Consider the following 5991-nt stretch of genomic DNA (forward strand, 5'->3'; position numbering starts at 1 on the left):
ACTCTGCTGCCCAGGCTAGAGTGCAGTGGCGCCATCATGACTCACTGTAGGCTCAAGCGATCCTGCTACCTCAGCTTTCCGAGTAGCTGGGACCACAGACAGGTGCCACTACACCCAGCTAATTTTTTTGATTTTTAGTAGAGAGAAGTCTCACTATATTGCCCAGGCTGGTCTCAAACTCCTGAGCTTAAGCGATCCTACTGCCTCAGCTTCCCAAAGTGCTGGGATTGCAGGTATGAGTCACTGCGCCCAATTGAAAGATGCATTTTTGTATTGTAATCCAGTGTACACACACACACACACAACTGAAGCAAACGTTTAATGAAGTAATACTTATCTTACTACCTGTGATGCATGTGAACATTTCCCCATCTACTTTATTACTGTTATTTTTTACTGCACTTTTAACTACTGACGCCACAACCCACGTGACCTGCTACTGGCCGGCAAGCGAGCCACAAGCCGGCCTAGGCCTGAGGTGACGTGGGCCCATTAGGGAACTCCTGCTAGGCAAATGGGAACCACGAAGGAAAGACCTCCACGGGCGGCCCTGTAGGTTGGTGTTTCAGCGAGTCCACCTGTGAACAAAAACTCCTTTTCTCCTCTCAGGATCACAGTTGTAAAAGTCAGCAAAAACTCAAGGGAACTCCCTTGAAGACTGCAGATGTTTGTCTAAGTGCTTCTACGTTTTCCCTGCCTGTAACATAAATAGAAGGAATAGAAGTAACATTCAGGAACTGAAGTTGGCCGGGAATGGCTGCACCTCACCCTGCCTGTACCCCAGACCACAGTGGGGGCAGACACCAAAGTGCTCTTTGAGACCAGCAGTGATTGAGACCAGGTGGAGGAGAATTAGACAGAAGACTCCTTGAATCAGCCCAGTCCCGGGGGAGAGGGGAGAGGGGAGGAGGGAGGGGGAAAAGGGGAGCAAGGAGTAGTGATTCAGTCACTACTACTGCTTAAACACAAGAATACCACCTCCCCTAGTGATATGGATGGTTTGATTGTGTCCTCACCCAAATCTTGAATTGTAGTTCTTATAATCCCCACGTGTCGTGGGAGGGACCCAGTGGGAGGTAATTGAATTGTGGGGGTGGTTCCCCCATGCTGCTGTTCTCCTGATAGTGAGTTCTCACGAGATCTGATGGTTTTTAAGGGGCTTTTCCCCCTTTTGCTCCGCAGTGGTCCTTGCTCCGTCATGTAAAGAAGGACATGATTGCTTCCCCTTCTGCCATGATTGTAAGTTTCCTGAGGCCTCCCCAGCCATGCAGGACTGTGAGTGAATTAACTCTCTTTCCTTCATAAATTACCCAGTCTCAGGTATGTCTTATTAGCAGCGTGAGAATGAACTAATACTCCTGCTGTGACTCCTGTCCCCCTCATCCTTTCTGGATAACACTGAAGACAAGGCCATGCCATCCCCACAACCATCACCCATGAAAGCCAGTAGCAGATGCAGGGACATTCTCTGGCCAACAGGATTAATGGGGCAAAGATGGAGCTCTCAGGCTTCTGGAATTTGAAAAACTCATGTAATGTCACAAGCCTTTTCTGCCCTCTGGGGTGGAGATGGTGGGGCCTCCGAGAAAGACTGTGCTTTGCTCTGTGAAGTTATCAGGCCCAGTGCAAGTAGAAAGGCAGGACCCACCCCTTGCCCTTCGGGGAAACCTGAACACAGTCTCAGAGGGGGAACTGAAAAGTCCTGTTCCATCAAAGAAAAAGGAAGTATCTTTCCAGATAAAAACACTGGTCATACGTGCAACAGTATAAAAAAAAGAGGGGTTGCTGTACCTTCTTTTTTTTTTTGAGACAGAGTCGCTTTATCACCAAGCTGAGTGCAGTGGTGCAATCATGGCTCACTGCCGCCTCAAATTCCTGGGCTCAAGGGATCCTCTCATCTCAGCCTTCTGAGTAGCTGGGACTGTAGATGCATGCCACCATGCCTGGCTAATTTTTTTTTTTTAGAGGTGGGGTCTCACTATGTTGCCCAGGCTGGGCTCAAGTGATCCTCCTGCCTCAGCCACCCAGCGTCTCCCCGTCTCCCGATGTTGGGGCTTTTTGGAGAGAAATGCTACTTCAGTCTGTGTAACATTAGGCCAACTGGTGTCCCCAGAATTATTGTTTGTTCTTTTGGAGTTCTCAGCAGCAGCTTTTAGGCAATGTGAAGCCAGGGCAAAGAAGGGACTGGAAGGCAAGCAGGCAGCCAGGTGGCCTATGTGTGGCATCCCGTGGGGAATACTGCCGAAGGCAAGGCCGGCCACTGTCTGGAGAGTTGAGTTTCCCGCGTGGGGCTGGTGAGGTGAGCTTTAGGCTGGGGGACAAAAAAAACCCCTTCCTAAAAGTTTGGCCTCAGAAACAGAGGGAGGCCTTAGCATTCCCAGTGCTTGCAGGTGGGGAGGGAAGTTAGCCAGGCCAGCTGCAGGGGCCTCTGACGGGGTTGGGGGCTGGCAGTTCAGCCAACAGCCCCATCCAGCGTTAGTCAGTGGTCTGCTCACTTCCACTGTAACCAACCCTTTGGAAAAGTCTCATTCACTTCCCAGCCTGGTGTGCTCTTCTGGGCTGTGAGGGATGAAGGGGAAGGGCCTAAACCATCTTTGAGCCCGAGGATCAAAGAGGACTAGGGGCCCCTTCCTTGAGGTCAGGTTGAGGATGGCAGAAGGGACGGACAGCCAGACAGCCGTGCCCAGCAGATATTGTCCTCTAGAGGGCAGCACGGTGGTAGCCTAACAAAGGTTGGGTGGGTGTGGGGGCTGTTGACCTCAGTTGTGAAACCACCCAGAGGAGCCTCTCAGAAAGAGCCAGAGGGCTAAGGGTGAATATTTTCCAAAGATCAAGCTTCTGGGGAGTTGAATATTATATGTTGAGTATTTGTATGGAAAACATTTTTTAAAGGAAAAATATGAGCCTTGTGTCTCTTTTTTTTTTTTTTTTTTTTTTTTTTTTTTTTTTTTTTTTTTTTGAGATGGAGTTTTGCTCTTGTTGCCCAGGCTGCAGTGCAATGGCACGATCTCAGCTCACCGAAACCTCCACCTCCCAGGTTCAAACAATTCTTTCTCAGTCTCCTGAGTATTTTTAGTAGAAACGAGGTTTCACCCTGTTTGCCAGGCTGATCTCGAACTCCTGGCCCCAGGTGATCCACCCACCTCAGCCTCCCAAAGTGCTGGAATTACAGGCATGAGCCATGATGCCCTGCCCCTCTATATTTTCTGTCCCCTTGCTTGAAAGAACCAGTACAAAGAGGCCACAGCATTCCTATCGGCTAGAGTAAACACAGTGTTCGGAAGCCTGGCTGCGGGCTAGTGGAATGCTCACCACATTTCCCCTTCAAGTCTCCATTCCTTTTGACAGTTTTGAGAAGTACAGGTTTTTGTTTATATTTGTTTTTTAGAGATGGAGTCTCACTCTGTCACCCAGGCTGAAATGCAGTAGCATGATTGTTAGCAGAGGTGAATCCGATTGGGTCTGCAGCAAACTCGATCCTTGCCTTCTCAGAGGAAAGAATTTGTCAAGAGTCATAAGGCAGAGTGAGAGACTGAGACCAAGGCAAGTTTTAAAGCAGGAGTGAGAGTTTATTAAAAAGTTTTAGAGCAGTAACAAAAGGAAGTAAAGTAGACTTGGAAAAGGGCCAAGCAGGCAACTTGAGAGATTCAAGTGCACGGTGTGACCTTTGACTTGGGGTTTTCTACGTTGGCATACTTCCAGGTTGTGTTACTTCTCCCTTGAGTCTTCCCTTGGGGTTAGCTGTCTGCATGCCCAGTGGCCTGCCAGGACGTGGGTGGAGATGCATGCACAGTGCATTTACTAGAGTCGTGCGCATGCTCACTTGACATATTTTTCCCTTACCAATCCAGTGTTCCTAGAGAAAAGTTAAACTCTGCCATTTTGCCATTTTGTGTGCATATTTGAGTCCACTTGGCCAGCTCCTGAGATCTTATCATGATGCTGCTGATCACCAGTTTCAGGTGTTTTCTATCAGCAGCTTGCCTCTCCCTGGCACCAGCTGTGACAAATTATTATTTGAGAGCCACACCTAACAACTGCCTGCCCATCACCTGATGGTTGCCTGCCATTCCTGGTAAGGGGAGGGCCCTCTCCTGCCCTGCTCATGTCTGACTACCTACTCTAACATTATCATAGATTGCTGCAGCCTCAAACTCCTGGACTCAAGTGATCCTCCCACCCCAGCCTCCCTAGTAGCTGGGACTATAAGCACGTGTCACCACACCTAGCTAATTTTGTATTTTTTTGTAGAGTCTGGGCCTCGCTATGTTGCCCAGGCCTCAACTGATCCTCCTGCCTTAGCCTCCTGAAGCGCTGGGGTTACAGGCATGAGCCACCACACCCAGCCTGGAGCATTACAAGTGTTCACTGATATGCCCAGTTCCCCTCTCCTGGGTGCACAGGGGAACCATGCTTCCTTGTCTCAGTGAAGTTAAGTCTGGCTATGTGACCTTTTTAGTCAATGTGATTCAAGCAGCAATATGTGTCACATCTGGGTGGAGGCATTCAACAGTGACGAATAACTCTCCCAAGCTCTCTCCTCTTCCGTGGCAAACCTTAAAGCCTCGTATTTGGATAACAATGTCCTAAGATGGTGTATCCTTTGTCAGCCTGGGTCCCTGAATGGCTACACTGAGCAAAGCTCCGCTAATGATCCTACAATGGACAGGTAGCATGAGCAAGAAATAAATCTCCGTAAGCCACTGAGCTTTGGGAGTTATATGTTACCAAGGCATAACATGGCCCATCCTGACTGGTACACATAGTTTTGTTCAACAGAATCAATGGTACCTACATTTACTTAAGGTACCAAGTAGCCAGTGATGGGGTGCGAGCCTAAATGAACTCAAAATGGGAACTCTTCGCTCCCTGTTTTCTCAGTAGAGCTCATAACAGCCACAAATTCACTGGGAACTCATTCCAGGCAATTCTGGGTCTGTTTGGCAGTAAGTAGCTCCCACGTTCCCAGAATTCTGCTGGGCTGGGTAGCTCTATAAAAACCTGTTTCCCTGGAGGCTATTTTAATGCTGATACTCGTTCAAAAACATTCAGCCAAACAAATGTCCATTAAAAAGCTGGCCATCTAACCACCCAGGCAGAGCCGGAGCAGCATTTTGAGGCTGACTCTCACAAACCCGCGACAAATGACAGGAAGTACATTCCTCTCAAGGTGGCACCTCGTTCCTCAGTAACCCAGGCTGCGTGTCTGCTGTGGACTTCCATGGATACCTCAATGCAGAGATCTGGTCTCCAGGATTCTCATGATTCTCACTCAGTTACCATGGCCACAACACTCGGTTTGAGCAAGCAACATTTCTGCCCTCATCTGATTCTCACTTTTCAAAAGTAAGACATTTGGAGAACAAATTCACTTTGAAACATTACGATCAATCAACAGGTTTCTAGTTTTGAGTATTGTGACCAAAGCAAGCCATGACCTAGAAACCTCATTTTTCACCCATAGGAAAAAAAAATGACTGCTTAATAAATCTGATAATTGTTAAAATTTCAATATAGAGTGAATTTTTTTTTTTAAGAGACGAGGTCTTGTTCTGTTGCCCAGGCTGGAGTGCAGTGGCATGATCATAGCTCACTGTACCTCAAACTCTTGGGCTCAAAGGGTCATGACATTTGCAACTAACTCAAACTGTTAGTAAGAAATAATAATAAAATGGAAAGAGAGAGAGAAAGCAAATATGGTAAAATGTCAACAATTGGGAAACCTAGGTGAATGGCCAAAGTGTTCATTCTTGCAACTTTTCTGTAGGTTTGAAATTTTTCAAAATAAAAATCACACATGCTTCAGATCAGTGGCTTTCAAATTTTAACCATAACCCACAATAAAATACAAACTGTACACAGTAACCCAGTATACACACACACACGTATAATTTGAACAAATGCACATATATTAAAAAGTTTCACAAAACAGTACTTAGTCTTACAATATTACATGATGCTCTGTGACTTTTCTATTCTTTTTTTTTTTTT

Source organism: Cebus imitator, unplaced genomic scaffold, assembly GCF_001604975.1.
Source record: "Cebus imitator isolate Cc_AM_T3 unplaced genomic scaffold, Cebus_imitator-1.0 Scaffold613, whole genome shotgun sequence".
Classification (NCBI taxonomy): Eukaryota; Metazoa; Chordata; class Mammalia; order Primates; family Cebidae; genus Cebus; species Cebus imitator.